Raw genomic sequence first — 14,743 nt, 5'->3', positions numbered from 1 at the left:
CATATCTGAGGTTATTGATATTTCTCCCAGCAGTCTTGATTCCAGCTTGTGCTTCATCCAGCCTGGCATTTCACATGAGATACTTAGACATTTGAATTTTATTCTGCAGGAAAGTTAACAGGTCTTCTGAAACCACTCAGATATTATAGGCCAGACTGGGGGACTGGAAAATAAATAGGAGGCTGGTGCAGCATCCAGATAGTGAGGCCTGGTATTGAGACAGATGAAAAGTACATATAGAAAGGCATACACACCATTCGCCATCAACCTACAAATGGAGCAGCTTGTTTGACTGCATGTAAAAGGGGATTTTTGTGGCCCAGTCAGTGAGGGAAGCATCAGCCTGGCCTCAGCCTGGCCTCTTACATTCTACTGGGGCTTCAGTTTCATCTTGTAGCTGGTATGTGAGGAATGATTCCACAGATCCATTATGGTAGAAGACTGTGCCCTGATGCAAATAATTATGCATCTGTTTTAAGGTCATTTTCACCTATCTAGGTCATTTTTTTCTTATTTTTCTTCTAGCCTAGGGCAGATTTCAAGACTTTCCGCTTTTCAAAGCACTACAGCTGGAGTGGGGTATTCCCCACCCCCACCCCCACCCCCCGCCCCGCCCCACACCAATGATATGCCAAGTGAATGTTTGGGTAATTCTGCAGCATTCATAGAGAAGGGACAGGGTGGCTAAAGATGACCTTGCAAATAGATTGGTGTTGATTTGAAGTCTATACATCAAAATCCGTTCCATTGGTTTGAACTGTTGTATTTTGAGAAATAAGTTGTTTGTCTTTTTAAGCAGAGTTGAAGGACACACTTCATTCTTCCATGACCATAAAGAACTCTTTTGGAAACAATTTGGTAAAATGACAGTCATAGCCGTGAGAAAAATTTGCTTAAAAATGATTTTAAGTCTTTTTGCTGAGGGTTTAGAAAGATGTCTGTTGCAGTGATTTTCACATTTTCTAATCAGCCTTAGCTCTGACAGTAACATGGCTATAAAGCCCTTTACACACAGGCACATGAGCACCAGAAATTATTTTTTAGCAGCTCCATAATTAAGCTGAACTCAAACTAAGTCTTAATTCTCCCACTTACTTGCTGTGTGATCTCAGGCAAATCCAATAACTTTCTATACCTTGGTTTCCCCATCTGTAAATTGAGGGCAATGATTCTTACTCCTAAGAATGGTTGTTAAGAATACAGTGGAAAAACTGGCATGTTATGTTCCATAAATCTCAGATCATTATCTGAGTAAAGATGTACATGGACTTGGGGCCAATAGTCTTAGGATAGAGATCCAGCTCTGGCACTCCCTAGTCACATGGCCTTGGACAACTCATGCATATCATTTGTCTATAGTCTATAAAATGAGATGACAGTACTTTCCCCAGTTAAACAACATGATGTATTTAACACTTGATTTTTGTCTTTATCGTCTATAAAGCAGTCTGAGGCAAGGATTAAAGTGCTGGGACATCTAGTTGGAGGTGGAAGCCAAGGGAGGCCAAGGTGAGGGAGAAAAGCAGAAACGAAAGCAATGTGTGATTTGTACGTCGCCAGTATTGCACTCTTCAGGGTGAGCTCAAAGAGATGCTGATTCTGCAAAGGCGTGTTTATCCCTTTAGCCACTATGACATTCCAGAGAATTTTCAAGCAGATGCTGCAACTCAGCAGACAGGAGGAAAAAGAGAAATGAATCTGCCTTGGTCCTCCTGGTCTCCCTTTCCCATTGATCAGGGTTTACTCCATAAAGAGCTAACTCCCCTCCCCTCTGAGTCATATCATGGGGCCCCTCAAAAGCTGATCAGGAAGCAGTTTATCTATCCCAGTGGAAAGTTACCTCTGTGTGGTCCAACTTGGCCTGTGGGCCATGTGTGTGACCCTTGACAGCTCAAGGAGCTCCGTCACCAACAGTGGCACCAGAGCACCCCAGCCTCTTCATGCTGGGCTCTGACTGTGTAGGGGGGAAGACAGCATCAGTGATACAGAGCAGGAGTGAGTGAGATTTCAATTTTAAAAAATATTTTGAAAGCTTAAATGTAACCTGTTTTTCAATGAAAAGTTGGAGGCCCAGAGAGGGACATGGACTTCCCCGCTGCACTGCTGCCATTGTCAAAGTCCATCAGACCTCTGCTCCATCAACTCTGTGCTCCTTAACCTACCTGGCAATCTTGTTTGGAAAGAGATTCTGACCCAGTAGGTCTGAGCTGAGCCAGTGATCAGGATCTGTGAGTTATGTTTTGAGTAGCAAGGTTTGAAACAGCCAGAGCCACCTTGGAAATCCATATTACACACCGCATAAATGAGACTTCAGCCCATTTCCTTCTTTCATCCACCACCTTAGTCCAGAGTGGTCCCCCTTGCCCATCGCTTGCACCTGACTCTATCCTGCTACTGAATTCTTCCTGACTTTGCCTGTGATTTTCTCAACACTGTCTTTGCCTTAACAAGATGGCTCAATGCTCCACTCTTCCTTCTTGGCAAAGATTCTGGGACCCTCACTATCACTCAGGCTCTACCACATGAAGATGCACTGAGTGCACGCTCTCCCTTTCTGCAGCTCGGGCCCAGAAGCCTCCAGCCACAAGGCATTCCTTGTGGTCAGTGCCTATAATGGACTCCACCCAGATTGTTTTATGTGAAGATGAGAACCCCAGTCTTCCAGGCACTTTTCACTGTGCCACCCAGCCTTAATTCTAAGGTTTAATAAGGCCATAGGGGATTTGTAGGGCACAGGAATATTTTAGTGCTGGAATGTGTACTTGTTCTCAAAAAAAACCCAACAACACAAAGCTTACATTCAAACTGGAATACTCTGGTTTCCTAAAAATCACAACCAAAATAGATTCTCTTTCCTGTTCACATATGAATCAGATTGTGCTTCAGAGTTACTGATTTGCAAACAAATCTGAAAGTATTTATGAAATATCTACTGTCTCCAAAGATGTAGCAGAGAGCACAGAATGGGCTAGTGTTAGTGAAACTGAAACAGTCACTAAAGGTGAAACTTAAGGAGAAAAAACAGGTGAGTGTGGATGGGAGAACCGTGGGAATAACATTTCCCAAGCTCTTTGTTTACTATGACCTAGAGCAGGTGGCTTCAGAGAGGCAGTTTCTCATGGGTAAGAGTAGGGGCTCTGCAGCCCAACAGCAACAATTCAAAGTCCACTCTACCGTTCACCACTGGTGTGATCTTGAGCAAGTTATTAAGTGCCTTGTTTCCTTGGCTTCCCCACTTGTAACCTGGGACTAATAATAGTACCTATGTCATGGAGCTGGCATAAGGATTACTTGAGTTAATCATGTAAACACACCCATTTAAATTTTTCCCACCACATAATAAGCACCCAACAAATGGTAGCCAGCGTGCTGCCAGCTGAAACTTCACTGCTTTGACTCCCACTCAAAAAATTATACGATAGCAGAATGCAAGTAGGTGAAAGTGAAAAGAGAAAACAAGTCTTCTTTATACACTTGAGAAGATTGAAATCATATCAAATGTTCTTTTGTGTGTTTGTCTGTTTTCTTGTCCACAAAGAAATATATTCTGATATATCAAAGAAGTATTTATGCTAATTTCTTCAGGAACCAAGATTTTTAGTGTATGGGAAAAGAGAAACAAGTATAATTCAATAACGTTAGACTTCATATTACTATATTTGAATTGTCAGTGAGTAGCATGAATATAGTTTGTTAAATAGGCTTTTTTTTTTAGCTTTGCCCACTAAAAGTGCTTAGAAGCAATTACAGCTTCATGGCAGTGAGCAGCCCTAGCACCCAAATTGTGGCTTCTAAAGACCATTCCTCTCCAAAAGGAACATGGACTCCTCTGAAGAGAGGATGATGATGATCTAGACCAAGGAATTTCCAGAGACTTCTTGTACCAGAATGGAGGGAAGCTATCAAAGAGTGTTGAAGATATGATAAAAGGACCCATGGCAAATGTATTAAAATATTCTGCATATAAAACCCATGTGCTCAAAGTGATACCCATAGAAGAATAAATAACCTCAGCACTCAGTGTTCACCACTATTAAAGGGACTGGATCATTTATCCTGCCTTTCCTCCATGAAAAAGAATTCAGAGTAAACAGATATTCATGATTTGTCAGCACAATGGGTCCATACAGAAGAATTCCAGCCAATACATAGGAAATGAAAAGAGAACTAGAAAAAGTGCCCATCTTCAACTCCTAACAAAATAATTGGTTTAAGCAAAGATTGTCTGTAGATGAAACCATTAGCTGAAAGTCTAAAGGAAATCTTGGGATAGAGATATTAGACTGTTGCTACCTGAAAATTTTGATTAAATTAGCATCATAAAAATGGTACAATCAGACTTTCTGTGCCTCCTAATGTGACACAGCATGAAGTATAAAGTGCCAACAATGAAATGCCCTTGGGGAAAACCCCTGGACTTGAATCTCAGCAAGACTTAACTAGCTTCTGGCTTACTATAAATGGAAAGGACACAGAAATCAGTTAAATGATGCTACAATGATGCAAATAGACACATTCAGAATGTAGGATTTTCTATAAGACCTGGTTTCTTCAATAAGAAAAACAGCATAAAAGGGGTGGAATCAGGGAAAGACACCAAGGGAAAAGGGCTGTTGTAGCTAAGATGAGACTTAAGAAATACAACTGATTGCAATATGTGTGGAGTTTTATTTATATCTTGATATGAACAACAGTGCCTCACATTCTTGGGATAATTAGAGAAATCTAAGTACTACACCAAGGCATAATAGTGAATTTCTTTAGGTATGATGATAGCCCTGTGGCTAGCCCAGAAAGTGTCCATATTGGTGGTGGGTGAAGGATGCAACATGGTTTTGTTTTTGTTTTCGTTTTTGTTATTAGTGAAAAAAATCAAGGATTGCAAATATTTTTTTAGCAAAATATGTATTAAGTCTGAGACATACCCTGGACTATTCATAAGTGAAATGACATGAGATTTTGGATTAGAAAAAGCAAACAATTGGATGGAATGGGGTAGGTGGGCAAGTGATGAAACAAGAGAGGTAAAATACTGATGTTTTATATATATATATACACATAAGTGAAAGTGAAGTTGCTCAGTCATGCCCGACTCTTTGCAACCCCATGGATAGTAGCCTGCACCAAGCTCCTCCATCCATGGGATTTTCAAGACAAGAAGTACTGGAGTGGGTTGCCATTTCCTTCTCCAGGGAATCTTCCCAACCCAGGGATCGAACCCAGGTCTCTCACATTGGAAGTCCTTGTATATATACACATACATACATAAATACACAAACATGCATACTGGTTATATGTAGTTTATTACATTATTGTACTATATTATGGGCTTCCCTGGCGGCTCAGATGGTAAAGAATCTGCCTGCAGTGTGGGAGACCCAGGTTCAATCCCTGGCTTGGGAAGATATGCTATACAGTACTATTCTTGTACCATTATTATTATTTTCTCACCACTTTGGACTTCCCTGGTGGCTCACACAGTAAAGAATCTGCATGCAATGCAGGAGACCTGGGTTTGATTCCTAAGTAGGAAAGATTTCCCTGAAGGAGGGCATGGTAACCCACTCTAATATTTTTGTCTGGAGAATCCCATGGACAGAGGAGCAGGTTGGGCTACAGTTCATGGGGTCACAAAGAGTCAGACATGACTGATCAACTAACACTTTTACTTTCATACACATTGTGTATATAGGAAAGTTTTCATAATAAAAATTTTTTATAATATGGGAAAATCTAAACTCAGACTTAATTTTGTTAAAAAAATATTTGTGATCCTTTATATTTTTCACTAACAGCAAAAAAATTAAAAAACCATGTTGCATCCTTCACCCACCACCAAACCAAGGCCTCACATTTGGTCACCACTTATGCTGTGTGTGTTCCATCCTTGAACTAATCAGTCTGAATGAAATGGGGGTGTTCATTTGTCTCACAGTCACCAGACTGTAGTTTGGTAGCAGGAAATGTGTCTTATTCAACTTTGAACCCCAAGCGATGGTACACAGCCATTGCTGGGAGTAAATGCACGTAATAGGTGAATATTCACAGGAATCAACCAGAGATTGTTTAAAATACTGATCCCTAAACCTTAACTCTAGAACTGCTGAATCAGAAAGTCTGTGTGGGGTCTAGGGAGTGTTCGTTTTTAGTAAATTTCCCAATGATTCCTATGCACAGGGTTTGGAGTCCACACTGAGCAACTCTTATTTCTCTATTAAACAGTCATGCGGGACAGTTTCACAGGGGAGCTCAGGAATAAACAGAGTCAGTAACTGCATATAGATGGCACGTATGCAGTTATCAGTTTCAGAGGCTCTGATTTCTGAGGTTAAATAATGAGAAGGCTGATTAGCAAATACAAAGGGTGCAAAGCAGCTTCAAATGCAGCATTTGATTTCGATTTCATTTTTATTTAAATGGAAACATCTGCAGGAGTCAAAAGCAAAGCTTCTTGGTTACAGACAGAGCAGCCATGGGTGAATATAAATCCTAGCTTTCCAGAAGGCTTTGTGAGAGGGATAAGGAGCACACGACACTAACGAGTGTGATTATATAAGGCACGAGCTTGTTATAAGGCACGAGCTTGCAATAAGGCTTACACGAATAGGGGCTTCCTCAGAGTCCAATTTGTAAAATTTCTCATTTTCTCCCATGAGCCCCATGGGCATCTGTTTACATCTGCCAGCTCATTGGTCAGAATAATATTGTTTCCACGCAATTCCCAATATCATGCCAATCTATTGTTAGGGGTAGGGAGTTAGTTGCCTCATGAGCCTGGAATTTCCCTCCCCTGGTGTCCAAGTGGAGGACAGGGGGATGATCACTGAATGATTACCTGGCCTAAGAGATCCTACATTGGGTCTTGGAAATAAAGGTCCCAGACTCCTGCAAATTCCAGTCCTCGGTTGCCCCTTAATTTCTCCCTGTCTCCAAGCTTGGAAAATGCTCTGCCCCTGCCTAATACGCTCCTCCCCTACACCCCTGCCTGACCAGGTCCGTTGAGCCCCAGCTTAAGAATCTGCTTTTCCAGAAGATTCTTCTGACATCACCCTAATGTAGAAGCTCTTCTCTGTTCTCTTGTAAGTAGTCTGAGGTTACCTCCATCATAGTATAATTGCCTTTTAAATTTTGTTAGCCCTGCCTCAACTGAGAGAATGCTATCTCACTCATTGCCACATCCCAGGTATCTTGCACAAATTTGGCAGACTGCAAATACTCAACAAAGGCAGTAAAACTGAAGGAATAAATGAATGAGTGCTTAACCAACACATCTAAGTTACTCAGCCAATCCAATTCAAGAGAATTATGCTCCTAAGTTAAAATATTAGAAATATTTTGAGGAATTTCTAAAATACTGGAGAGTTAGAGAAATGCCACAGACAGGAGATAGATACAAGTATTAGTTTTTCAAAAGGCAGTTGAAGGTGAATTTAAGACCATCAGCAAATTAACTTATAACTGATTATTAGAAAAATTTAGGAACATTTTAAAGCAAAGAAGTGATCATTGGGTTATAGTAATGCATAGTTTTTCAAATCATCAATCTCCCAAACTCTCTCTCCCATTCCAGTATTTAACAAACCGTGTATAAGGTCCATATGAAAAAAGAAAAACATTAGCAGAAAGATAATGCTATTTAGACAAATTTTAGTTGGTTAAATTTATGTGTTAATGAATATATCAAGATTAGTCTGCAGGGAGAAGGCTGTCATCACTTCTTTGCTTTCCTGATTAACAGTTACACAAATTACTTGATAAAGATTCATAAGATAAGCTCATTAAATACATCCATCCATTCAATAAATAACTGTTGAGCCCTTTCTTTATGCTTTCCCATGAGAAGCTCATTGCAGAGTAAATAGCTAATTATACAATGTGACAGATTTTACAATGTGACAGACGCTATCACAGATTTTGAAGCAGAATCTCAAGAGACTGGCCTAGAAATCACAGTTGTTAATACGAGCTCCAAGTTTTCCTTGAATTCAGACAAGGATCTAGAAAATTATGTCAGATGATACAATCAATTTTAAAGTATCTCTAGCCAAAAGTGAATAAAAGAGAAAAATGAGAGCAAAACTTTGAAATGCCTCCACTGACAAGAACAATGTGTTGAAAACTAAAGGAGAAATGTAATGATTAGTAACATTAAAACATGCAAAAACTGGGCTTTACCAATTATACAAGAAAATAATGTGTGTGACCTGGTTTGCTAAGTCTGTTAAATCCACATATCTTTAACTTACTATCTTTACTACAGTAGTAGATAAAAGAATATAATCATAGCAATATGATCTCTTGAGTCTCAGGGTCCTCATATATTTAGTGGGCCTAATAATAGGAGCTGCCATGAGAACTTGTGGAGTCTCTAGGTATAGCTGTATAGGAGAAAATTAAACAAGAAAATTAATTTGCTCATAAAATATTTATTGACTCACTACCATATTTTGGTGATAAGCTCTGGGTATGTGTAAAGTGCTTTGTACCATGCTTAGCACATAGTACATGTACAAAAAAATGGTACCTGTTATTATTATTATTAAGCCCACTTATAATGATCCTGGTTGGCCACTCTGCAAGTAGAAACAGAAACTGCACTTGGTTTTTTGTTTTGTTTTGTTTTGTTTTTTAGTTTCAACAACAGGAGAGATTGTGCTGGGCTGAGGAAGTCAGCACATGGTAAACCTCTTCAGAGCTCTTTCCTTATCAAGTGTCCTTGAGAGTTCCAGGCACAGGCAGACTCTCAGGATGGTGTCCACTGCTAGGCTTGTTAGGGTAACTAAGTGTTTTCCATATCAAGTCACAATTAGTCCCAGACTAGACCAGAGTTCACCTTTGAACTCCTAAGAATTGTTAGTCTGTAACACACCGCAGAAGACTTCATTTTACTATCTTGGAATAGAAAAAAAAAAGTGCTTAAGATTATCTTAAAAGGTATTAGTTAAGAGCCTGGACTTCTTGGTGTCAGACGGCCCTAAGTTTAAAACCCTAATTGTCTGACCTTGGGAATGTTATTTTATTTCATCATTAGTTCTGTGCAGTACTTTGAAGATTGAATGAGATTATTATGTACCTCGAAGTTTAATAGGGAAGAAGAGATCTTATTAGTTCGGTGCAGTACTTTGAAGATTGAATGAGATTATTATGTACCTCGAAGTGTAATAGGGAAGAATAGATCTTATTCCATATTGGATCTGTTTCTTTATTGTAATCTTTGTATTCTTTAACTTTTGTGTCAAATTTAGAATGTCGTCTATAGCCCAAAATATACAGGACAGTTTATTGTGAAGGTTCTGACATTTAAGGATACAATACTTTTCCATTCATTTAAAGATTGAAAGTTGCAGAACAGAGAATAACATTTGTCTGGTTGGAGGTTTACAGAAACATCGTCATCTGCCCTGCATCGACAGTTGCAAGAACAAAGGATTCCAAAACCAAGAAGTTTGAAATAACCAGTGACACCCCCTTCCTAATCAGTGTAAAAAAAAAAAAAAAAAAAGCCTTGATTCTGACTTGGGTGAGATGGTTCTCTAAGATGTTAGTCTGCCATCTTCTCTGACTCCCAGTTTTCCAAATAAAGTCATTATTTCTTGCCCTGACACCTCAGTCTCCTGACTTATTGACCTGTTGTGCAGTGAGTAGAACAAGCATGGACACAGTAATCGGGAATCCCTTGAATGGTAGTGGTCAGGAACAGTAACTGCTCATTGGTTCACAGTTGGCTGTTAGGAAGTTCTCCATGAATTGAGCCAGGAATTTCCTTACTCTTCGTTCTTACCAGTGGTCTAAAGTCTGCCCTCTGAAGGTAGAGAATCATACCTTTACTTTCTCTATTTCTCTGGGAACGTGCTTCAGATAGCTGGAGATGCCAGTGATGTCTCCTTAGGGTGGCCAACTATTCTAGTTTGCCCAGGACTCAAGGGTTTCCTGGGATACGAGACTTTCAGTGCTAAAATTGGGAAACTTCCAGGCAAACCAAGTTGGTTGGTCACCCTATCTCCCTCTCTGTTCTCCTCCAGACTGAATAACCCCATGATCTTCAATTATCGCCCTTGAGACCCATGTGTGATCTCTTACCTTCCTCTCTCACCTTATAGATATTTGTGTTTATCATTGTCCTTCTTCATGGATAGCACAGAAACATTTATACTACTGTATAGATGTGGCGACTTCACTTTCACTTTTCATTTTCATGCATTGGAGAAGGAAATGGCAACCCACTCCAGTGTTCTTGCCTGGAGAATCCCAGGGATGGGGGAGCCTGGTGGGCTGCCGTCTATGGGGTCACACAGAGCTGGACACGACTGAAGTGACTTAGCAGCAGCAGCATAGATGTGGTAGATTTTCTTTTGTGATAAATGACATTGGTTCTTTTTCTTTTCCCCATCTCAGGTGCAAACATCATTCTAAGTCCATGGGTCACTACATGCAAGATTCCCTGTTTCTTTATCCTCATTGTCAGCATTCCTGACATTTATGTCTCTTTCCTGATTAGGCACTCATTCTAATGTGAGAAAGATGAGATGAAGATTTATGTCACTGTCGACCGTGTAGTTGCTTTTTATGGCATTTATTTGCCTATATGGCATTATGCTAGAGACTTCATTTTCTTTTTCTAAAAAAGTAAAGGTTATTATAAAGATCTGTCTACATTACCGTGTAGACAATCATTTTCTTGACTATCATTGCTGTATAGTATTCCTGAGTGTATATCCAACTCGTTCTCTAAATCCATCTCCTCAATGATGATAAACATATACTATTGTGATGAGCACCTCATTCATGTCCCATTTAAGAGAAATTCTCTTAGAACAGTTTTACTTACCAGAATCTCCCTGAACTTGATTCAGTTCAGTTCAGTCACTCAGTCATGTTCAACTCTTTGCGACCCCATGAATCTCAGCAAACCAGACCTCCCTGTCCATCACCATCTCCCGGAGTTCACTCAGACTCACGTCCATCGAGTCCGTGATGCCATCCAGCCATCTCATTCTCGGTCATCCCCTTCTCCTCCTGCCCCCAATCCCTCCCAGCATCAGGATCTTTTCCAATGAGTCAACTCTTCGCATGATGTGGCCAAATACTGGAGTTTCAGCTTTAGCACCATTCCTTCCAAAGAACTCCCAGGACTGATCTCCTATAGAATGGACTGGTTGGATCTCCTTGCAGTCCAAGGGATTCTCAAGAGTCTTCTCCAACACCACAGTTCAAAAGCATCAATTCTTTGGTGCTCAGCTTTCTTCACAGTCCAATTCTCACATCCAATACATGACTACTGGAAAAACCATAGCCTTGACTAGACCGACCTTTGTTGACAAAGTAATGTCTCTGCTTTTGAATATGCTATCTAGGTTGGTCATAACTTTCCTTCCAAGGAGTAAGCGTCTTTTAATTTCATGGCTGCAATCACCCTCTGCAGTGATTTTGGAGCCCAAAAAAATAAAGTCTGACACTGTTTCCACTGTTTCCCCGTCTATTTCCCATGAACCCAAGTGTGTATATATATATATACTTATAATAGTATATTATATAAATTTTATATATAATTATATATATACATTTATAAATATATATATAACTATTATATATATATATATAAAACAGAGAGAATTCTTATCATTAAATAATTGGAAGAAAGAAAGATTTATGCTGAGCTTCCAAGAATGACACCTGGAACTACACAGCAGAACTGGCCCACCAGGGAACAATGGGGCCAAAGGACCTAGAAACCAACATGACCTCTCTGAAACTAGGGATTTCGATTGCCCAGTTTCTTGACATTCACATATTAGGACCAGATATCAGACCCTCTACTGAAAAATGAACTGCTGCTATTTAAAAGTCTTTGTGATCACACTTACCAACAAAAATAACAGACACAGCAGAAAAAAAGACCTCTGTCTTGTGATAATCACTCTCACCTTCCAAATAGTATATATAATATCAGATACATATATATAATAAAAATATCACATACATGCTTTCCTTGGAGGAAGCTAGGTCATTAATGGAACCTGAACAATAAGGGCATCTGGAAGATACAAATTTTTGCATTTCTTTCCCCTAGGAAATCAACTTCTAAGTGAGGCAGAAGGAAGTTGCATGAACCAGTCTAGAGAATTTGCCAGAAACCGAGAGTGGGGCTGTTGGATCATGGGCATATACAAACTTAATTTGCTCAAGTTGTGCCAGATTGTTCTATAGAATGATTACATAAGTCTACCCTCTCTCCAACAGTGCATGAGGGGTCCTGATCCCCTCTTCCCCAACAACACTTGGCATTACACAGCTAAAAATTGTTTGCCAACCTAGTTATGATGCCAAAGTAAAAGGCACATTTTTAGTGCCCCAGCACCCTGTTGGAACCAACTGAACTTGACTTCTAAAAATTTTTCCTAGTGTTTCTGATGTGAGCTGCTACTGCGCTAATTTTCCTGAAGCCAGTAGTTCCATTATGTATATAATCTTAAATTTTGGACTTGACTTTTTTTTTAATTTCTTGTAAGTAGTATTAGCCCACTGAAGAGTTGGACACAACTAAGAGACTTCACTTTCACTTTTCACTTTCATGCATTGGAGAAGGAAATGGCAACCCACTCCAGTGTTCTTGCCTGGAGAATCCCAGGGATGGCGGAGCCTGGTGAGCTGCCATCTATGGGGTTGCACAGAGTTGGACACGACTGAAGTGACTTAGCAGCAGCAGCAGCAGCAGCTGGTCTCTCAAGATTATTTTAAAATCTATCTAAGTATTGTCTATTTATTAACTGATCCTTTCTACTCTGAGAGAGTAGAGGGAAAGAGAATTAATTTTCTATTTTATACTTGAGAAACTCAGAAAAGGTAAATAACTTGCTCAAAGCCACCCAGTGATAAGTGGAAGAGACATGATCTGAACCAGGCATATTTGCAACCAAAGCCTTTCACACACAGTGTTATATGGTGCTTTGCAAAATCATACAGTGTATGGAGTGTCTGAGGACTAACCCAGACTCTCTTTGACTTGACAATTTAAAATTATTTTCAGAATTACTATTTCAGAATAGTCCTTTTTATGGCCTTTGTAAATAAAATCTAATGAAAAGACACCAAAAGTGACCTAATGGAAAAATTTTGAGATCTTAAAATGTATTATTGCAAAAACTAAGTTTCTCATTAAAAATGGTTCAAGATAGGGAAACTGTGCTTTTCTGTGACCTCCATACTTTTGCTCTTGCTGTTCACTGGAAATCTCCTTTCTCCACCTGGGCAACTCTTGCTCATCTTCCAACACCCAGTTCAAGGTGATTCCTTCTGTTTTGTCTGCTGGAACACTTCAGAGAGATTCAAATCGAGACACTTTTGATATCAGAACCCACCCTCTTGATTTTTATATGCAAAAGTTAGTGTGGAAAGAAACAAAAACAAACCCATGAAACAATGTGATTCACCTTGTAAATGATGTAACACTAAGGCACAGAGGGCACAGAGAGAACGAAGCATCTGACTCAACTGAGAGAATCATGGGAGCTTTTTAGAGAGTGTGATTGTTGAATCGAACCTTGAAAAAGGAGCGGGGTTTGGCAGGTAGACAAGGTAGAGAGAATTTCAGAGAGAACTGCAACAGCCAAAGCAGGGAGGAATGAAAGAGCATCTTTCTCCTAAAAGCGTAACGATACATTCTTCCCCCAAAGATCAGTCAGAAGATCCTTTTTAAATAACTCTGAATCTTGGCGATCATCTTTGTAGTAAATTTTCACTTTAAATTTTTTTAATGTACTCTAAAACTACCTTGTTATCACTAATCAATGAATGGTATGACTAAGGTTGCTGGTGTTTCCCCAAATTCTCTGATAACAAGACTTGTCTGGGATTCTTGTTAAAAACACAACTTCCTGGGTTTCCCTGGTGGTCCAGTGGTTAAGAAATTGCCTGCCAATTCAGGGGATATGGGTTCAGTCCCTCATCCAAGAAGATCCCACATGCCACAAGGCAACTAAGCCTGTGTGCCACGTGTGGTGTAACTACGGAAGCCTGCATGTCCTAGGGCCCCACACTCCACAACGAGAATCCACCATAATGAGAGGCTTACACACTGCATCTTAGGTCCATGAATCAAGGGTAATTGGGAGTGGTCAAATAGGCGATGGCAAGAGTGAACGTCGACATTGTAGGGATCAGTGAACTAAAATGGACTGGAATGGGTGAATTTAACTCAGATGGCCATTATATCTGATACTGCAGGCAAGGATTCCTTGGAAGAAATGGAGTAGCCATCATGGTCAACAAAAGAGTCTGAAATGCAGTACTTGGATACAATGTCAAAAACGAACAGAATAATTTCTGTTCGTTTCCAAGGCAAACCATTCAATAGTAATTTAAGTCTATTCCCTGACTACGTTTCCCTGGTGGTTCAGTAGTGAAGAATCTGCCTACAAATGCAGGAGGCGTAGGAGACAAGGGTTTAACCCCTGGGTTGGAAAGATCCCCTGGAGGAGGACATGGCAACCCACTCCAGTATTCTTGCTTCCCACATAGCTCCATCGGTAAAGATTATTCACGTGCAATGCAGGAGACCTGGGTTCAATTCGTGGGTCAGAAATATCCCCTGGAGAAGGAAATGGCAACTCACACCAGTAATTTTGCCTGGAGACTCCCATAGAAGAGGAGCCCGGCAGGGCTATAGTCCATGGGATTGCAAAGAGTCGGACACAACTGAGCAACTAAACCACCACCATGCCGCAAACAGTAATGCTGAAGAAGC

Source organism: Capricornis sumatraensis, chromosome 2 (assembly GCF_032405125.1).
Source record: "Capricornis sumatraensis isolate serow.1 chromosome 2, serow.2, whole genome shotgun sequence".
Classification (NCBI taxonomy): Eukaryota; Metazoa; Chordata; class Mammalia; order Artiodactyla; family Bovidae; genus Capricornis; species Capricornis sumatraensis.
Note: the sequence above shows the minus strand (reverse complement) of the source record.